Source organism: Cydia pomonella, chromosome 14 (assembly GCF_033807575.1).
Source record: "Cydia pomonella isolate Wapato2018A chromosome 14, ilCydPomo1, whole genome shotgun sequence".
NCBI classification, from domain to species: domain Eukaryota; kingdom Metazoa; phylum Arthropoda; class Insecta; order Lepidoptera; family Tortricidae; genus Cydia; species Cydia pomonella.
Window position 1 is genome coordinate 11,532,596 of NC_084716.1, and position 22,238 is coordinate 11,554,833.

General features: G+C 38.0%; 1 long non-coding RNA gene across 1 annotated transcript in view; it reads right to left on the bottom strand.

The window, feature by feature from the left end:
• Positions 1 to 5,784: 5,784 nt before the first annotated feature.
• LOC133524967 (uncharacterized) overlaps positions 5,785 to 22,238 on the bottom strand; it is a 99,714-nt gene continuing 83,260 nt past the window's right edge. The window contains exons 2-3 of the long non-coding RNA XR_009800496.1: positions 21,852 to 21,959; positions 5,785 to 6,986 (exon numbers count right to left, since the gene is read on the bottom strand). This is a non-coding gene — a long non-coding RNA (uncharacterized LOC133524967). The remainder of the gene's footprint in view (positions 6,987 to 21,851; positions 21,960 to 22,238) is intronic.

Below are 22,238 nucleotides of genomic sequence, written 5' to 3' on the forward strand. Positions count from 1 at the left end.
ATCTAGAACTGCTGAGGTCCTGTGTATTAGACTTGCATTCGCTAGGATGCTAAGCCCAGAACTTAGCAATTTCACGAATTTCAGAGTAATATCGGACTAAGTCTGTCAAAATACGGTGAAATTTCGTTCTGGAAGATAAAACTGTGTGTATTCTAGTGCACTAGGAAGCTGGCTATCTAGAACTATTGAGATGCTAGGTATCAGACCAGCTTTCGCTGGGATGCTAAGCTCAGAACTTAGCATTACCTCGATTTCTATACCATTTTCAGACATAGTCTTTCAAAACTCGACCAAATTAAGTCCTAGAAGAGAGATCTGTGTGTATTTTAGTTCACTAGGGAGCTGGCTATCCAGAACTGCTGAGATGCCGGGTACCAGACCTGCATTGGCTGGGATGCTAAGCTCAGAACTTTGCAATATCTCGATATCGATACAATTTTCGGACATAGTCTTACAAAACTCTACCAAATTTAGTTCTAGAAGATAGAACTGTGTGTAATTTAGTTCACTAGAAAGCTGGCTATCTAGAACTGCTGAGATGCTGGGTATCAGACCAGCACTGGCTGGGATGCTTGCTCAAAAACTAAGCAATTTCATTATTTTCCGAGTAATTTCGGACTAAGTCTGTCAAAACACAGTGAAATTTTGTTCTAGAAGATAAAACTGTGTGTATTCTAGTGCATTAGGAAGCTGGCTATACAGAACTCTTGATATGCTAGGTATCAGACTAGCTTTCACTGGGATGCTAAGCTCCGAACTTAGTATTACCTCGATTTCGATACCTATATCGGACAGTCCTCCAAAACTCGGCCAAATTTAGTTCTACAAGATAGAACTGTGTGTATTTTAGTTCACTAGGGAGCTGGCTATCCAGAACTGCTGAGATGCCGGGTACCAGACCTGCATTGGCTGGGATGCTAAGCTCAGGACTTAGCATTACCTCGATATCGATACTATTTTCGGACATAGTCTATCAAAACTTTGCCAAATTTCGTTCTAGAAGATAGAACTGTGTGTATTCAAGTGCACTAGGAAGCTGGCTATCTAGAACTTCTGAGATGCTAGGTATCAGACCAGCTTTCGCTGGGATGCTAAGCTCAGAACTTAGCATTACCTCGTTTTCTATACCATTTTCAGATATAGACTTCCAAAACTCGGCAAAATTTAGTTCTAGAAGATAGAACTGTGTGTATTTTAGTTCACTAGGGAGCTGGCTATTTAGAACTCCTGAGATGCTAGGTATCAGACCAGCTTTCGCTGGGATGCTAAGCTCAGAACTTAGCAATATCTCGATATCGATACTATTTTCGGACATAATCTATTAAAACTGCCAAAATTAGTTCTAGAAGATAGAACTGTGTGTATTTTGGTTCACAAAGGAGCTGGCTATCCAGAACTCCTGAGATGCCGGGTACCAGACCTGCATTGGCTGGGATGCTAAGCTCAAAACTTTGCAATATCTCGATATCGATGCTATTTTCGGACATAATCCATCAAAACTCTGCCAAATTTCGTTCTAGAAGATAAAACTGTGTGTATTCTAGTGCACTAGGAAGCTGTTTATCTAGAACTTCAGAGATGCTAGGTATCAGACCAGCTTTCGTTGGGATGCTAAGCTCAGAACTTAGCATTACATCGATTTCGATACCATTATCGGACATAGTCTTTCAAAACTCTGCCAAACTTAGTTCTAGAAGATAGAACTGTGTGTATTTTAGTTCAATAGGAAGTTGGCTATCCAGAACTGCTGAGATGCCGGGTACCAGACCTGCATTGGCTGGGATGCTAAGCTCAGAACTATGCAATATCTCGATATCGTTACTATTTTCGGACATAGTCTATCAAAACTCTGCCAAATATCGTTCTAGAAGACAGAACTGTGTGTATTCAAGTGCTTTAGGAAGCTGGCTATCTAGAACTTCTGAGATGCTAGGTATCAGACCAGCTTTCGCTGGGATGCTAAGCTCAGAACATAGCATTACCTCCATTTCTATACCATTTTCAGATATAGTCTTCCAAAACTCGGCCAAATTTAGTTCTAGAAGATAGAACTGTGTGTATCTTAGTTCACTATGGAGCTGGCTATCCAGAACTGCTGAGATGCCGGCTACCAGACCTGCATTGGCTGGGATGCTAAGCTCAGAACTTTGCAATATCTCGATATCGATACTATTTTCGGAGATAGTCTATCAAAACTCTGCCAAATTACGTTCTAGAAGACAGAACTGTGTGGATAGTAATGAACTAGGGAGCTATCTATCTAGAACTGCTGAGATTTTGGGTATTAGACTTGCATTCGCTGGGATGCTAAGCTCAGAACTTAGCATTACCTCGATTTCTATACCATTTTCGGACATAATCTATCAAAACTCTGCCAAATTTCGTTCTAGAAGACAGAACTGTGTGGATGCTAATGTACTAGGGAGTTGACTATCTAGAACTGCTGAGGTCCTGTGTATTAGACTTGCATTCGCTGGGATGCTAAGCCCAGAACTTAGCAATTTCACGAATTTCAGAGTAGTATCGGACTAATTCTGTCAAAACACGGTGTAATTTCGTTCTAGAAGATAAAACTGTGTGTATTCTAGTGCACTAGGAAGATGGCTATCTAGAACTCCTGAGATGCTAGGTATCAGACCAGCTTTCGCTGGGAAGCTAAGCTCAGAACTTAGCATTACCTCGATTTCTATACCATTTTCAGACATAGTCTTTCAAAACTCTGCCAAATTACGTTATAGAAGACAGAACTGTGTGGATAGTAATGAACTAGGGAGCTATCTATCTAGAACTGCTGAGATTTTGGGTATTAGACTTGCATTCGCTGGGATGCTAAGCTCAGAACTTTGCAATATCTCGATATCGATACAATTTTCGGACATAGTCTCACAAAACTCTACCAAATTTAGTTCTAGAAGATAGAACTGTGTGTATTTTAGTTCACTAGAAAGCTGGCTATCTAGAACTGCTGAGATGCTGGGTATCAGACCAGCACTGGCTGGGATGCTAGCTCAAAAACTAAGCAATTTCATTATTTTCCGAGTAATTTCGGACTAAGTCTGTCAAAACACGGTGCCATTTTGTTCTAGAAAATAAAACTGTATGTATTCTAGTGCATTAGGAAACTGGCTATATAGAACTCCTGAGATGCTAGGTATCAGACTAGCTTTCACTGGGATGCTAAGCTCCGAACTTAGTATTACCTCGATTTCGATACCTATATCGGACAATCTTCCAAAACTAGGCCAAATTTAGTTCTAGAAGATAGAACTGTGTGTGTTTTAGTTCACTAGGGAGCTGGCTATCCAGAACTGCTGAGATGCCAGGTACCAGACCTGCATTGGCTGGGATGCTAAGCTCAGAACTTTGCAATATCTTGATATCGATACTATTTTCGGACATAGTCTATCAAAACTCTACCAAATTTCGTTCTAGAAGACAGAACTGTGTGGATGCTAATGTACTAGGGAGTTGACTATCTAGAACTGCTGAGGTCCTGGATATTTGACTTGCATTCGCTGGGATGCTAAGCCCAAAACTTAGCAATTTCACGAATTTCAGAGTAGTATCGGACTATGTCTGTCAAAACACGGTGAAATTTCGTTCTAGAAGATAGAACTGTGTGTATTTAAGTGCACTAGGAAGCTGGCTATCTAGAACTATTGAGATGCTAGGTATCAGACCAGCTTTCGCTGGGATGCTAAGCTCAGAACTTAGCATTACATCGATTTCGATACCATTATCGGACATAGTCTTTCAAAACTCTGCCAAAGTTAGTTCTAGAAGATAGAACTGTGTGTATTTTAGTTCACTAGGGAGCTGGCTATCCAGAACTGCTGAGATGCCGCGTACCAGACCTGCATTGGCTGGGATGCTAAGCTCAGAACTTTGCAAATCTCGATATCGATACTATTTTCGGACATAGTTTATCAAAACTCTGCCAAATTTCGTTCTAGAAGACAGAACTGTGTGGATAGTAATGTACTAGGGAGCTGGCTATCTAGAACTGCTGAGATCCTGGGTATTAGACATGCATTCTCTGGGATGCTAAGCACAGAACTTAGCAATTTCACGAATTTCAGAGTAGTATCGGACGAAGTCTGTCAAAACACGGTGAAATTTCGTTCTAGAAGATAAAACTGTGTGTATTCTAGTGCACTAGGAAGCTGGCTATTTAGAACTCTTGAGATGCTAGGTATCAGACCAGCTTTCGCTGGGATGCTAAGCTCAGAACTTAGCAATATCTTGATATCGATACTATTTTCGGACATAATCTATTAAAACTGCCAAAATTAGTTCTAGAAGATAGAACTGTGTGTATTTTGGTTCACTAAGGAGCTGGCTATCCAGAACTCCTGAGATGCCGGGTACCAGACCTGCATTGGCAGGGATGCTAAGCTCAAAACTTTGCAATATCTCGATATCGATGCTATTTTCGGACATAATCAATAAAAACTCTGCCAAATTTCGTTCTAGAAGATAAAACTGTGTGTATTCTAGTGCACTAGGAAGCTGTCTATCTAGAACTTCTGAGATGCTAGGTATCAGACCAGCTTTCGTTGGGATGCTAAGCTCAGAACTTAGCATTACATCGATTTCGATACCATTATCGGACATAGTCTTTCAAAACTCTGCCAAACTTAGTTCTAGAAGATAGAACTGTATGTATTTTAGTTCAATAGGGAGTTGGCTATCCAGAACTGCTGAGATGCCGGGTACCAGACCTGCATTGGCTGGGATGCTAAGCTCAGAACTTTGCAATATCTGGATATCGATATTATTTTCGGACATAGTCTATCAAAACTCTGCTAAATTTCGTTCTAGAAGATAGAACTGTGTGGATGCTAATGAACTGGGGAGCTAGCTATCCAAAACTGCTGAGATCCTGGGTATTAGACTTGCATTCGCTGGGATGCTAAGCCCAGAACTTAGCAATTTCACGAATTTCAGAGTAGTATCGGACTAAGTCTGTCAAAAAACGGTGAAATTTCGTTCTAGAAGATAAAACTCTGTATATTCTAGTGCACTAGGAAGCTGTCTATCTAGAACTCCTGAGATGCTATGTATCAGACCAGCTTTCGCTGGAATGCTAGCTCAAAACTTACCATTTACTCGATTTCTAGACTATTTCGAACAAAAATCCTTCGGAACTTTTTCAATTTTCATTCTAGAAGATAAAACTGTGTGTTTTCTAATGCACTAGGGAGCGGGCTATCTAGAACTGCTGAGATGCTGGGTATCAGATCTGCATCGGCTGGGATGCGATGCTCAGAGCTTAGCATTTACTGGATTTCAAGACTATTTTCGGACAATTTCTATCAAAACTCTGTCAAAATTCGTTCTAGAAGATAGAACTGTATGTATTCTAATGCAATAGGGAGCTGGCTATCCAGAACTCCTGAGATGCTGGCTGTCAAACCTTGGATTTCAGCTCGAACTTAGTTTTAGTTAGAAGAAACCTATAATTTTTTTTGATGTTCGTATCCCATACCTATATGAAAAAAAATTTTTTTACAGTTTTGACTAGAACTCATTATAGATCGCCTTGAAATGTTACTAGCTTCCATTTAAATGCTATTTTGAGGCTGTAGAGTGGATAACGGCTGGGATGCTAGTGTGTCAAAATGGGAAGTTAGCATCTCATTTTCAATTTTCATTTTTTTCCCGTAAATAAGTAGAACTATTAAAAAAAACTACCTAGAACTATAGAACTATTAGGGATGCTACTAGAACTCTCAAGAAAACTTGAGATGCTAGCACTTGATATGCTAGGTTCACAGACACCAATGCAACGCAGTCGCTATTAGAATTTAAAATAAATAATAAATAAATATTACAGGACATTATTACACAAATTGACTAATGTCCCACAGTAAGCTGAATAAGGCTTTTGATGTGGGTACTTGAATAGACAACGATATATATATATAATATAAATACTTAAATACATAGAAAACACCCATGACTCATCACACGAATAAATGCCCTTACCAGGATTTGAACCCGGGACCATCGGCTATATAGGTAGAGTCACTATCCACTAGGCCAGACCGGTGGTCCTAACCCATTACCTATACAATTTCGCACAGACACCCGCGTCTGCCGCGGTTCGCTTTGACAGGCGAACCAAACAATCGGTGTTTGCGCACAGCACAGGCAATATAACGAACACTGAAAGCGAACAAAGCGCACTTCACTTCCAAACCGACGGACGTGTCGATATCCTTACGCACATATGACATTCTAGTGGTGTCCACGAACATTTGACCTCGCCTGCCCTCGCTCAACTCGCGCTGAACTAGATACACCTACTGTCCAAATTGGTCTTGTTAATGATAATTTTAGGTTTGAGAAGGGTTTTAATTAAATTATCACGATATTAATTTAAACGGGCTTCTGTAGGATATAGGGAGTGTAATGAATTTTGGTTATTTTGGCCGTTGTAACTCTCTAAAGATAAATGTAAGATTTACTTGCGTTCAATGAAAAAATGTTATCTAGCATAGTTTGAAAATGATCACTAGTTATCTCTTATCACTAACAAAAAGTTAAGATTACAACCTTAATTTTAGTCTGCTGTTTTAATCGGTTACTCTTGGCAATCATGTAACATTGTAGCACGTCATACAATACAATGGTGGACAATAGAACCAAGCTAACTCTGCACAGACTTTGCAATATGACGTCAATAGTAGCACTCCCACAAGTTGTCATTTCAAAGTCCGTCTCATAATAAGTTGTCATCAGCTGTTGATGTCTCCCTTCATTCTCGATAGATCCAACCAGTAGATCCAAGATGGATCTATGCATATTTTCCGATACCATTGAGAACAGGACCCGGACAAAGTATCAAAATGAAATTAGTGAACTGGTTCTTTGTTTAGTGTTCTCATAAAAGTCAGGCTAATGTAAGTAAATTAAATGCTCACGTATATTGTTCCATCAACGTCCACGGCAGGATCTTGGGAAGTAACAAAGTTGAGTTATACCTGAAACAAGAAACTTCGTAATCAGTTTACGAGCAAAAAGTTACTTCAGCTTTCAGCACTTTAGTAGCAATGTGAGGTGACTGATATATAAATCTAATACTCTGATTGTTTCTTTAGATTCTTTAGAAGTTCTAGTTTTATGTAACGAAAACAAACAAGTAAATAAAAAAACGAAACTTATCGTAATTCAGTAACATTGAGCAGTTACACCTTCGTGTCCTTTTTATAGAACTATTTTAGTAGGTACTTGCTGGAGTATTGCTGAAATATTTTTATACAAAGTATCTGGGGTGTGGCCAGCAGGGGTGGGATTAAATTCTACTTTAAAGATTGTTTTCTACCGTTTTCTTTTATTGATGGGTGCAATATAAAGTTACAGTTTTGACATATCAATAAATATATGAAATATGCTCATCAAACACATGCTCGACCGGGATCCAAATCCCTGATTATCAGACTCGTAGGCAAGGTCACTACCATTAAGGCAAAAGTGACTGTAAGTCCGTGACAATATGAGCCACTCAATACAGAAAAGTTTAGAGGCGTGCAGAGCGCGTTACTGTGACGATTATTTGTAGCAATTACAACACCGTATTTGCCATTGTGTCTATATTGCGTTACTTTATTTACATGTAACGGTTCTATGAGTACGTAGTACGTATGACTCAGTTCCCCGGCAAGACTAGACGCTCGCTCGCCATTCATTTGGAAACAATCGCGCACTCGTCCAAGTGGCGTTCATTCATTACGCTGCAAAACTTTACGCGACGATGAAAAACGAAGTTATTGAATCACGTAGCTCACAATACATAGTGGACATTGTGTTCATCCACATGAAATAGGTAACGCGGGGACGGGCATGAAAATATATGGTGCAAGTGATAAAATATAAGCTTTTCTTGCCATTACTTCCTAACGAGTACTTTAGTTACAAGTTACAACTTACAAGAAACGCGTTTTTTAGCAGTTGATTCTTAAAACAAATCGAACATAGATTGCTGTTCACTACTTATGAAAATCGCTGTAAAACGCTATTAAATTAATAGACACGAACCGTATATGTGGTTTTACATACAATACTAATATGTTCGTATTCGATAATCCTGAGGCAAATATAATGACGCAAATTTGCACAATCACGTCCAACTGTAATCGGTACCAACATACCAATCAAACAATGTTGTTTGCTTTATAATTTTCTCTTCTGTTTGCGCGTTTACAACTTAGTTATATAAAATCTAGAAACTATAAAATTTAGGATTGCAAAATACCCAGACGTGGCCATGAGTAATGCTGATTTCAAGTGTGGCATACGTAATATGTTGCGGACAAGTTAAACAACTAGGTAGACTGTGTACTTGTGCGACGACGTCGTCAGATGGTTATTATTGCTAAAGAACACTCTGGATGCAATCATGCGGTTCTTTTTTCATTATTCTCTTAGATTTAATTTTTTAAGAATGACGAGCCGACGCTCTGAGTTTTTATTTATTTATATAAGTATACGTAACAAATAAAGATGCAAAGTTTTGTTTTTTTTTTTATACCACCACGGTGGCAAACAAGCATACGGCCCGCCTGATGGTAAGCAGTCACCGCAGCCTATGGACGCCTGCAACTCCAGAGGTGTTACATGCGCGTTGCCGACCCTTTTATTTTGGTCAAAGCTCTTGCAACTTGTCCACCCATTGAGGTTATAATCGAGCGAGCATACTGCAATTATTTGTACGCCTTTTCTTAATCTGGCGGTTACACGTTCTAAACATTATCCGTCAGATTAAGAAAATGCGTACAAATATGGTAGTCCCACAATATCATTCGTATCTTAATCTGACACGCTCAAGTAACTACAACAATCCCCTCTTGGGCTTCCCTACCATAAAATCGAGTAGTGTGACCCTTATACATCCAGCCATATCGTTATGTCAGCGATTCATGATAACGAATTGGTAGGTATAGAAACCGCTACCGTGTGTGCCTCAAAACGACACCCGTCGAGGTGTCGCCAGCTCCGATGACAACTTTATCTGGCTCGGTGTGCGGTCGGCTGCAACTAGCTGAATAGACCAGCGGACAACGAACTTCCCAGCGGCGCCGTATTATTCTGACAATACGAGAATCATGTTAGTATTTCATGGTAATAGAGGAGTCATTTGTAACGTAACAAATTCAGGGAGCGAGTGTGAAGGAATGTGACGGTTTTAGGCAAAAGTTACAATTTCTGTCAGTTGCCATAAATGACTATGAGTACACTTAATGCTACAATTAGTTTCATTACTGTCTCCACTAATGAACAGAATTAGAATATTTATTAAAATATTCTATATTTAGAATATTTTTAAGTATAACTTACTTGCTCTACATTTTTCGTACATCATTTTCATGTAACATATAACTAATACGACGTAGCACGTTTCATAATCTGACTCCATTATTAGCAGGTACTTATTAAAAGTTCTCATTAAGTAATTATATTACATAAGCGATAGTAATTGACTGACAGGTGCTATAAATACCCTAATTACTACGCATAACTGGATTCATATGAATGTTGCATAAATGTAAATATTGAAACATTAAGTTAAGGATATAAATAATGTATTGTTCACATGACTTATAACGAAGACCTACATTTCAGCTTAGCTTCTAACCCATAGAACGCCACGACTATCGTGTGCGGCGTAACCTTATCTTGTCAGCATGCACCAAGGTTCATATTGGGTTGCAGCCACGCGCGTCAGTTGACGTCTGTGGCGGTCAAAAGGTACAGCAGACAATTTTTGTAAACCTTTTTTTCTTCGGATTCAATGTTTAGATACTGTGACACATATTTCGCTCAAGTCCATCCAGTGCAGCACAAGTAGCACAACAACAATGGGATGGGATGGCGCGACCAGCGGCCGGCGCCGGTGCCAGTCGGCCCGACTGCGATAACAAACCAATATCCTGCTTTCAGGTGTCTAACGTCTTGCATAGTACATGTAAACTCGTAATATGTACTTATATATGTAGGTACTGTAAGTCATAACTTATGATTGATTGCCCACATACTTAGTATTTTATTTTCTGTTTTTAATACAAATATAAGTCCTTTGGCTAAATCAACTAAGAATTGTACATATACTCAAGACATTTAAGTAATTTACGAGTTTTCGTAAGTAACTTGTAATATGTGCTCTATTGTCTGAGCAGTTTAATAATATCATGTCGTGTAAATTTGTTTGAAAGAAATTTTAAATAATAGTATAGTTCCGATTATAAAAAAAACACGATCCCTCTTTTGGAACTTTCAGGTACAGCGAGCTGCAAAATTTCATGGACAAATTATGAATGGGATATGTATGTATAATTATCAAATAAATAAATAAACAGGAACTTAGCAAGTCGCCCTCTTCATTCATATGTGTGTGAGTTTGACTTGGGACTGGGACGTGCACAGATCCTTCAGACCCTTGTTATATTAAATACAACGAACATTCATAAGACAGCTGTGATCCATTAAATTTGGCTGAACCCTTGTTTAATAATTATGCAGTCCCAAATATGACATGAAGGTTGGTCGACCGCGATATCGGAATATTAAATACCGCATCGGAGCCATATATCGCAGCCGTTGCATGAGCGCAAAGCAAATAGGCACAGAGGGTCCGCTCCGCTTTACACAGTCTGGTCTACTCTTGGCATGTTTATGGCAACAAAAGTCGTGTGCATGATATGCAGATGAGATTGGTTTGGTTAAACCAGAGGCAGTAGTATATTCCTTTAATATTTGCATAAAAAAATTACTCGAAACATTTATACTCTGATGATGGCGTATAGTATGAGTATTGGTGCCGGTGCCGCAAACTTCCTGAACATGTGACCTTGCCTGTAAGTTTTTTTAAATCCTATCATTCTTTGCGCTGCAGAGATGGAAATATAGTACAAAGTTACACTAAGGCCCTCAACACACGGAGCGTAAGTAACGAGAGCGCTACGAACACGAACAAGTTCAAACAAAACCGCACACGAAGCGTCGTCGTAGCGTAGCGTATGAGATTTCAGTCGTTATTACGGCAGGAGTAGCGTAATACAGGGGTAAAAAACATAACTTCGTACATAATCAATATTTTTTATTTTCATCTGACGAGAAAGTAAGATCGTCAATAAATCCGCCGAAGACATCTGGCGTGAGGCGCGAGTGATGCCATGATTTCAACATATTCAACTAATAAGATTTCACTTATAAAACAATTAGGCTTACGCGACGCTTGGTCTCTCTCTCGAACTCTACGCTTTTCGTACTCATAACGTTTTTACGAGACGCTTACATTCCGTGTGCTGAGGGCCTAACAGTCTTCGGTGGTGTAATGTTCGATAAAAATTGTATTTGCATGCATTGTATAATGTTTTATCTGCAAATAAATATTGATTGATTTGATAGACAATGTTGTTGTACTGTATTTCCATCTCTGTCGCGCTAATAATGATAGGATTAAGCGAACTTACAGGCAAGGTCACTTGTTTTTCCACTTTTAAATTTATTCTAAGCTTAACAGCAAACGTTTGCCGGCATCTGTACCATTTGACTTACCGTTTAACTAATGTATCGTCAAATAAAGTAGTATTAAATGCACTACTATAAAAATCAATAACAGAATAAGAAAATCAACATCCACGTGATATCCACGTCTAACCAACTGCAACCTGAGGCCATAATCTTATTCCTAGCGGACCTGCTGTGTTCTACGCGGCTGGAACCGATGTCCGTTAGTTGTGGGTATTTCCAGGATATTTCCTGGCCATTTATCGCGATCCGTTGCGTCCTGCCCGTGAATTTAATTACGCGGCCGCGAGTGACAATAAATCGCCAGCAGGGCAGGGCACAGGCTTAGTTTTATTAGGCCAATACATAGAAAATACGAATAAAATTTTCACATTGCGATTAACTCTATGTAAATGGGTGGTAGAATGGTAGATGATAGCAATGAAATTTTGAATAACAATACCAACATGTAAAGCGTTTTTGCAAGTTTGTTTTGTAATATAATATTAATAACATTCTGGACTGGTTGTTTTAACTAACGAAGCATTGGGCATGGCTTTTAACAAGCTTTTATTTAACTTGCAATGTAACTATGTATGTTTGTATTACGGGTCAAATATTGCAAGTTAAATTTAACCCACTTCTCAGTTTCCGATGAAGCTGTAAATTTGCATACATATGTAAGTCGAGTGACAATGCAATATTATGGTACCATCGAGCTGATCTACTGATGGAGACAGGAGGTGGCCATAGGAACTCTGTGATGAAACAACATAATTGTGTTTGGAGTTTTTAGAATTGTCTCTACGAGTATTAGTTGCCTGCGGAAAGATAAGTACAGTCAGCTATAAAAACTTGTACCAAAAATGAAAATGTTGCCTAAAACGTATTTATTTTTACAAACGCTTTCCTCTTGCCGTTAATAAGGAGTTATGTTTTCAACTTAGTGAATTTACGAATGACGCTATCAGTGAAATTTAGAATATATAATTAAGAGATATTTATTAAATCGTTAAATGTAACCATGCCGTTTTTCCGCTGTGATGAATGGAAAACCCGCTTTAGAAACGTTTATATTAAGCAAAGCTCATTATTCAGATAAACGGTCATCATCGCATTCACAATCATGACAGATAATCGGAAGAGATTATAAAGCGTGCCGTGGAACCGGTGTTAAATTATGTTATTATCCAATGTAAATAATTGATGATTACATTATGCGGTTTAATATTGTTATAACGTGCATCAAATTAACTTTCCTAAAATACTATTTTCCCACGAGCGGAAATTTAGAAGGACAATAAAGGAATCCACCTAGTATTAATACTGATAAAATGATATATTTTAAGTTCAGGAATTTTAAAAACAGTAGGTATGTTTATATTACGGGTTTAAAAACAGTAGGTTTGTATTTGTATTTCAAGGAGTATGGGGTATATCCTTTTTACCCACTCATGTACTCGACTCTTTTTGTTCTCGGCATGGTAGGCTATACAAAATTAGAAGTGAGGCAGAACTTGTCGTTAGCGTTGGGGGGTCGTGCACAATCCGGAAGTGCTGGGTGCCTTGGGGCTGGTAGTGCCGCGCGGGCCGTGCCGCCGCGCGCCGCGCCTGCTGGCGCGCCCCACCGCGCGCACCAACTTACTCGCTAGAGCACCGTTGGTCACCGCAATCAATATTATAAATAAGATCTCGACTGAAATAGATTCGTAGAGCTGTTCTTTTACTGAGTTCACAGAAGTCACTTACAAACAGTTATGTAATCCGTAATTTATAGATATTATTAATTATTTTAACTTTTATTGCTAATTATATTAATTACAGCTATATTTTATATTTTTATTTATTACGAGTATAAGAAATTATTATGGAATTGCTATTGAATTAATTTGGTGTGTAAAATTTTTGATTGAATGTTTTTTATTGACTAGTATGTAAGCGCTTTGGTACACTACTGTAATGCTTATGTATGCTAAACTGAAATAAAATGATATGAAAAAAAATGAAAAAAAAAAAATGTTTACATATAAACTTTTAGATCAGCAGGGGTATGATGGATGGCGTTATCCAAGTAGTAGAATTGGTGTAATTTTTTAACATCGCGAGATTGAAAGTCACAGACATTATGACCCTGTCACGTGGATAACTACAACCATTATAACCGTACAGAAGGCATCATCGGCGTAATTCAATGGTTTTTAAACATATTTGGCGTGTATAAGAATCACACTATCACGAAATCGATTATTTATAATCACAGGTTAGAATGAGAAAATAGACCCATTTTTCTGGAACCATCTCGAAACTTAACAGGATTTAGTTTTATGTCCAAACTTCAATTAAAGAGTCACCGCCCCAGTTAGCAGCGAAGTTGCCCAACTGCACAAACAGCAATCACGAGGAAGACGAGGACAAATTAATCAAACTGACCAAATTCCTTGCAGGGGCCGAAAGCAATCTAAATTCTTAACGTTATTCATACGAAGCTGCATTATAGAGGAGCCCGAGATTGGATGTATGGGTGTTATAAAGCGTTTGTGCCCACGCTAGAGTAACGCGTTTGTGGAATTTTGTTCTTAGTGCCTTTGCCGCTCTCTTGTAAATTAATCTGCTTTTGGTTGGCAAAGCAACTACTTTGGTATGATGACAGATTTATATGTATGAATGGTATGGTATGACTAAACTAAACAATCTAATACTTTTACGATCATTTCGTTTTGTGACATACTTTTCAACTTGAATCAATTATCTTTTAATGGGACTTTGCAATATACAATATACATATTTCTGGCATGTAATAGTTGTCCAGATAACTGCCCTTAAGCTAAAACTTTGAATAACGTTGCGAAATTAAAGCCCAATTCACAATCCATATAAAAATAAACACTGCACCGGGTTTTAATTTACTTACATTGAAGTTTGACCCAGTTTTCAATTCAACGGACAGTTCGTGACAGTGGCGGATAAAAACGAGCGAGTCGTGCCAAACAAAACATAGGGGTTAATTCCAATCGCCAACTGCGTAGACGAGTCGATCTGACAAAACAGTATGATTGCGCTAAACTACGAGTATACGCCAAGCCGCACCGGATGCTTATGCAGTTCGGTCTGGCTTACAGTTGTTACGGATCTCGGCGTCACAGAGTTATTCAAATCTGCCTTATTGTTCGACTCGCCTGTGCTCGATGAGCAATGAGTACATGCCAGCACACGAGATAATCTATTTGACGGACGTAAAATATGACATGGCAACAAAAGCGACAAAATGGGAGCACCCGCTGGTTGGGCTGGTTACTATAGGTCAGGACTTGCCTTCAATTTGTCAACGTTTTGTGCTTTTTCTAACGCAGCGGACAGCTATTAATGATACATTTGTTGGTAGCGATAATTCACGAGCATGAACGTGACAGTGCAATTAATCGAGGAGGAATCAAGCTTTTTCAAAACCTACTTTTAAAGACCACTTAGACTGATATTTTGAAAAGACTCATCATCATTAACTTGACTACCGCTATTCTTTTTTTTCCACCGTGTATCTCGCATGCGTTCTTTGGTATCTTGACACCACTAGAGGTAGACTTTTCTTCAAATGATATGTCACTGCGCCTGCGGCTTCCTCTACTCAGTTATCCTGCTCCTCTATCTTCCCCTCCGTAGTTTCGAAACGACGAGTCGCATTAAATGTCAACTCACTTGCGTCTAATTTTAATTCGGATTCAGGATCGTTCTCTGTACTAAACTTCCTCATTCGTTCTTCATCTTTTATGGCGTTATTCAAAAACGCGTTACTGGCCTAAATTAGCTATAAATCGTTTGTCTTTATCTGTCATTTTGCTTTATGTATTTATTAAGAAAGGGATAAAATATACTTTAACTAAATCAGGCCCGTACGTTTTATGACTAAGTCTTTATGTCAATGTTTCACTCCTAAAAACCCCACCTTCAACTGTTTAGGGATTTACTTAAGTATTTTACTAAAGTACCTATTTATAATAAAACTTAACACATTACGTGACACATTTGGCTGAACTCTCTCAATGACACGACCTCGAACAGGGCTTTCGTAGAATATCGCAGATTTCCCTTGACGCACGCGATGTAAATAATATTTCGCAAGCTTATTTGAAATTCAATGTAACTACGCAAAAATATACAGTTTTTCATAGTCAGAAGCATGAACAAAACCTGGATTATATATTGTCTCTAATAAGAATCCATATATTCTCTATACCCCACGACTAAAGAGTTCTGCAATCTGCAAACATTAGAGGGCGAATCATCGAATGTTTTGATCGGTCGGATAAAAGCTCATCATTCTCCTGCGATTATTTCACAATGGGAAGATAAGTAGCAACATTTTTTATAAAAAAAATATTCAATTATTTTCTGCATCGGTATAATGTTATCTTTCGTTTAAAACTTTAAGCATATTTTCTTTCAACAATATTTCCTGAGGATAACGACATAAAAACAACGCCCTAAATGTCTTGAATATTCACCCAAGAACCCTACTAGCGTCTGTATTTTGTGAATATGTAGGCATATAAAATGTAAGAAAAGATCTCTATTGCTTTTTTTCCTTGGCAGCATTAAGAAGACAGCAACGTTCAATATACCTAATATCGTATGTTGTCGCATAACGGATGTTCGTTTAAATATGCCCAGCGTTGCTGTCGTTCTTTTGATAAACTGTTACAATTACAGTAATTATAGAGTAATAGAAAACTACAAGAAATGTAAGATAATACTAGTTACCCCGCCTTTATATTTTCTATCTACGGTGACGTGCGAGCCGTGCGACATACATCTGCGGCGTTACATTTGTCAAATTATACATCACATTAGACAAATGTTATTATATGTAGCTGTAATGTTATTATATTATAAATAATCAAATATAAGAATTATTTCAGCATTAGAAATCTATACAACATGTAAGATGAATGTGTCAAATATAATATTATCTCTGCGGCGGCGTGCAGCAGACGTCTCGTCATATTTGCCGGGTTCAATTCAATAACGTCTGTTCATGTTGTCGCCGCGCGCCGTAACGTAAACACGGTCGGATGTTTGTCCAAGTCTTGTAGAGCGTCGCTCCTACTGTTTTGATAAACCGGTGCTACTATGATTATAATATTATTATGTATTTGTTTCATATGTAATTAAATGAATGAGCATGTAAGTAAGTATTCTTGGCCTATCCCAATTTCAAGTCCTCAATTGTAATCGAGTGACCTTGATGAGTTAGATGTAGTGCGTTTCGTAGCGTTTGATCTTTAATACAACAAATTTCCTATTTTATTCGGAACATCAACGAATAACTTGCACAAAAACAACGTATATTTTTTCAGACTATAATACAAATTTATATTATGTGCGAAAACGTTAAAATTCGATATCCGATATCAGTCGGATACTTCACTACCCACCGTCAATTTAAATTTACTTTTCCGACTGCAAACATATACGACAATTTAATCTCGGTTTAATTCCGATCCAGTTAACTTTCACGCCAATAAGAGAAAGGATGCACAAACCTCAGCTTGAACGGCGGCCGTTTAAGATTCACCGCAAATAGTTAAACGTTGCATTAGTTTCCGCGATTTAAGATACGTTTTGCCACTTCAATAAACAGGGTTTGACTTGAATTTTTTATTTAAAAAGTTGAATCCTGTAAAATAAAATTAAATATGATTGTCTTTGAGACGATTGCAAAGTATCTCTTAAAGGAAGGAAATACCAAAAATACAAATTATTTTTTATAGAGACTATTTTTTTGTCATGTATGATGTTTCAATAGTACATTACGATACAAGTGCGAAAAATAGGAAATTCGAAACTAGTGGCGATAAATTAAAACACGACCGAAGGGAGTGTTTTAAATCGACACGAGTTGCGAATTACCTATTCGCACATGTATCGTACGTTTTACAGTACATATGGCCCTTTAAATGTTCGACATAGTAACGTAATATGCAAATTTTCACACAAGTGCGGTAAAGTAGCACCATATGTACTGTAAAATAAATTATTGCACTTACGAGTAAGCTTAGTGCGGCAGACTTAAATAGAATTGTAAAGGTTCTAGTTATGGTATGACTGACGAGTGATGTGTATTTCACCTTGATTGTGCAAAATTCAGTACTTTAATAAAACCAAGTTTTATTGCTCCTGTTCACGCTCACATTATCGTAATAAATGTTAACTCATCGTCGATGCCTGTCCATATTCAATAGCATTACCGAACAATTATTCAGAAACACTTAAAACAATGCGCGCTAGTGAAGTAGTCAAATTGTCAGTCATGTTTCAACTTACAATAGCATTACCGTTTTACGCAGATTTCCGGTTACGCAACCGATAATACCGTTATACTGTCACGTCCATGTCCGATAAACTGAGGAAACGAGCATACATTTAAATTTTCACTTAACACATTCACGACAATGAATGTTCATACTTCATTCATACGTACACGAGCATATTTGATTGCAGTCGGAGCGATTGAAAGTCAACCGTATAGTCGTAAAGATAAGGTTACGCATCGTTCGTTGCGGTATTAAATTTGTCGTGGTTCCTGAACAATGTAATGAGAATGAAAGTTACGTGTGAATTCATTTTGTTTTATTTGCAAATCAAATCTACAAGCGATGGCATGAATTGGATTTAATTTCACTAATCAATAATGTTCTTATAGGAAGCGTTCATATTGCAGGTCTCAATAAAAAAAAAAGTTTGAACATGACTGCCATGGAAAATTATTTTGGGTAACAATAACTGTAAACTATGAAAGGTAAACAAACACAAAACACACATTTTAGGCCCTAAAATAATTCACGGTCATTTATTTGCCCGGATGTGAAATGAAAACACGGCGCTAAAATATGAAAAGCAAAGTGATTTACGTAACAAAGGGCCCTGGCCTAAAGATAAATAAGCGAAGATTAACCTGGCGATTCCGTTTAGTTAGAGATGAAGCGTTTAACATTTATTACACTGGTTTAAAGTTAAACATTACCATGTAGGTATACGAATTGTAGACGAATTGCACGGATATTTCGTTATGTTATCGTCAGTAATCAATTGAAATAAACAATACGAGTACAGAATAGTGGCAGTACATACATGCACGACTTAGAGGATTTAACAACTGGAGTCGCCTTTAAGAGCTTACCCCTGTCGAAAACCTCAGACATTAGTCATATTTCTTGTATCGACTGACGTTTATCTGACATGTCTATTTGTACGTTGCGTACAAATAGTCATACATTTGACGTGCCGATGCCGCTCCCCCGCAAAAATCGGCAGACTGTTTTTGTACAGAAAATTACAGACAAGGCGTCTCCAGTTGTTAAATCCTCCAAGATACATGTACGATAGCGAAAAAAATATCGCATTGCTATTACGAGTATATAAGAGATTTATTCGAAAATGAAAAACTTTGCATCATACTTTGTATATATTTTTTTATACCATGACGGTGGCAAGTAAGCAGTCACCGTAGCCTATGGACGCCTCCAACTCCAGAGGTGTTACATGCGCGTTGCCGACCCTTTAAAAATCTGTACACTCCTTTTTTGAAGAATCTCATACTGTAGACCCTCGAAAACCTCGGCGGGTAGCTCATTTCACAGCCGGAGCGTGCGCGGGAGGAAGTTCCTCTTAAACCGCACAGTGCGTGACTATTTAGTTTCCAGGGTGTGAGGATGAACACCCCTGCCGACGGCGGGCGGTGCGGTGATAGAAAGTAGCCGTGGGCATCATGTCAAACAATTCTTCAGAGCACAGCCAATATCATCCATGTTTGTAATATTATATTGTCATTTCATCACACATCTTTCAAAATAATATAAACACCTCTGTACGTCAGAGTGAATGATTTAACAAAAAGTTTAAAGAAAAACAAGCTGATTAGCCTACGATTTCCTTCAAGCTACAGCGTTCGATAGGCCAATTAACTTTACCCTGCCACATGTCCAGGACGCATCATTTTTGACGGCACTTTTTCCTGTCACGTCTGCGACACGTTTAGCTGTCACGTCACGTGGACGGGCGTGACGCGAACGTGACGAAACGTTGACGCTATTCCCATAGGTGACAATGAATGCTAAGTATTTATTTACATTGAGCTCGTCAGCAATCTGGGAATGTGTAGCAATGAATGATACTCGTAATAGAGAAAGCTGTATGCAAAGGAATAATTGTTCTAATGTTCGTTGAAACTACTGCGACAATGTCTATAACCGATTATAGACAGCTATAGATAGCGGTTAGATAAAGACATTTTAATTTTGTTGAGTGACGATACTCTTTCACCTTAAGTTCTAGGAGGATGGTATCTAGTAATTTACTTATATTTAGATATGCAAGATGTCGACTCGACTGTAGGAAAAAATAATTTTGACAATGAACATTACGGCAGGAGCTCTTTTCTGATGATTCTGTGCCCTCTATCTACTTCTTCTTCGTGATTAAAATAAAAAACCCTGCATACTGCATAAAAAAGGAAGCAATTTCCCAAAGCTATAGACAGAGCATAGACAGGGGATGTTTTCCAAGCGAACGGGTTTTCTAGTGTTCTTCGAAAAGACGTCTCATCGAAAAACACCAAGGTTAATTAAGCGTAAGTTTCGAAACTCAGTGGTTAGTGCGTGGGAGCGGGGTAATGACATTCTGCCAGGGCTGCTTCAGAGGCTTAGGTTGAACAACCCTTTAAAGTAAATCTTATAGATACGTTCATACGAGCATAAACCTTTAATTTGCATATTCACCGATCGTCTGGTTAAGTTTTTTGAAGTTTGTCTTCGCTCTAATATTTTAGTAATATTCATAAAACTATGTAAAAATAAATTTGTAAGTATATCGTTTTATATTGCATGAAGGAGATGGATAAAGTAAAGTAAAAGAGGAATACTGAGCCGACATCGATCAAATATAATAATGGTCGTAATAACAAGTAACAAAAAAAATCTAAACTCAACAGCATAAACATAATTATGTAGTAAATATAGCTTAAGTCAGTCCCGTGAATATAAGATTAATCTACTAATATTTAGTATATAAATATAACATGGTAATCTTAAATAACACCATAATTTATCAAGTAATTTATCTTTCTTGTCAAGGAAATAATAAGACATAGGTATAGACCGTATACAAACTAACAAAGGTTTTTGTATTGGCAGGTATTACGATACGCTGTCATTGAATAATCCCCAAAGGAAGCAATTGTAAGGCGTGAGAGCTTGTGCGAGCGAATAAAACACTTGGGACATTAACAGCCGAATAGGCCGTGGGCGGTCGTTCGCATGAATCCAGAAGGAATCAAACGCGATTGGTTCCGATGTCGACCAAGGAAAACTTTTTTGTGTAGCAGCATCTACTTGTATCCAACAGATAATACTTGCCACTTGAACTATATACAGAACATTAGGCAATTATCCATTTGTGGTCTCAATATTGCGTTTTTGCACTCTGATCCGCGCAACTCAATCCCATGCTGTGTATAAGGGGAAAAATTTGTCACTTGACACATGTAAAATTTCGTCCCAGAAAAAAGCATTTTTATATCACCTATGCGAAAAAGGGTTTTTTCTTCCCTGCTAGGAGGGATCAAAGTACCACTTTTCTGTTCTAGGACAAAAAAAAAATTGCAAAATGAAAATGAAAGTGGAAGTGAAAATGAAAAATGAAACCAAGAAAGATTTCCTCATAGGTGATATGAAAAGCAGAATGTGTCATATGGTACCAAAATTATTTCCACCTTGGGCTTTAGCACTTGAATCCCCTTACTACGCTCGGGATTCAGTTTTAGAATCCTTCGCGTTGTTCAGGATTCAATGTATGCCCTCGCCGTAAATATGTAATTTTACTCCCTTGTGACACAATCTACTATTTTCCCATGCTGTGTGTTAACGGCTCTTGTATTTCCCTCACAACGGACTTGGCACATGTTTACAACATTATTTGTAAATAAAACTTGCCAACTTCTAAATAAATGTGTAAGAAAATGTCAACGCATAAAGTTTTTATTTACTTTCACACCTGCACCTACTACAAGATGGAGCGAGTATCATGTGTCACATTGGCATTCACAACAGCAGGTTCCAATTCAATCTGAACTTACACATAAACAAACAAAGAGGTGATTGATATTCCTCCTTTGAATACAATTGCACATCGATATTCCTAAAAGTAGAAACAAACACTGTGTCTATGATTAATGTAAGAATGTCTCGTTCTCAGAGAGAGATCCCTATTATTTTGTCGGTTATGATTAAGGTACTGCTTGCATAGGAATGCAGTTAAATAATTATTATTGGTCATTGATAAAGTGGTACCTCATGTCTGAGCCATGTGTGTTTATCTTGAAGTTGGAGCATTGCCTTTTACCAGACTATTATTCGGAGAATTCTTAAACGTTGATTAAGAAAAGACATCCGCTTTACCTGCAACAAAACAATATACACGTTAATGCAAACAGATCCACGGAAGAAAACAATCTAAGTTACCTCGACCAATCAAGCGGGAGCTCTTGTTGATTACTACGTGTCTTATCGTGTCTATTGAGACCAGGTGAGTGAGAGAGGCCAGGGTGACTGGTCATCGACAGGGATTGCAGGCCAAATCAAGCGTTATTAATACTAATGGCAAACACGGTCTGTTTCACGTCGGTAATGAAAATTTGTTTCGCAGAGAGCAGTTGGTAAACTGTGTGTGTGTACAAC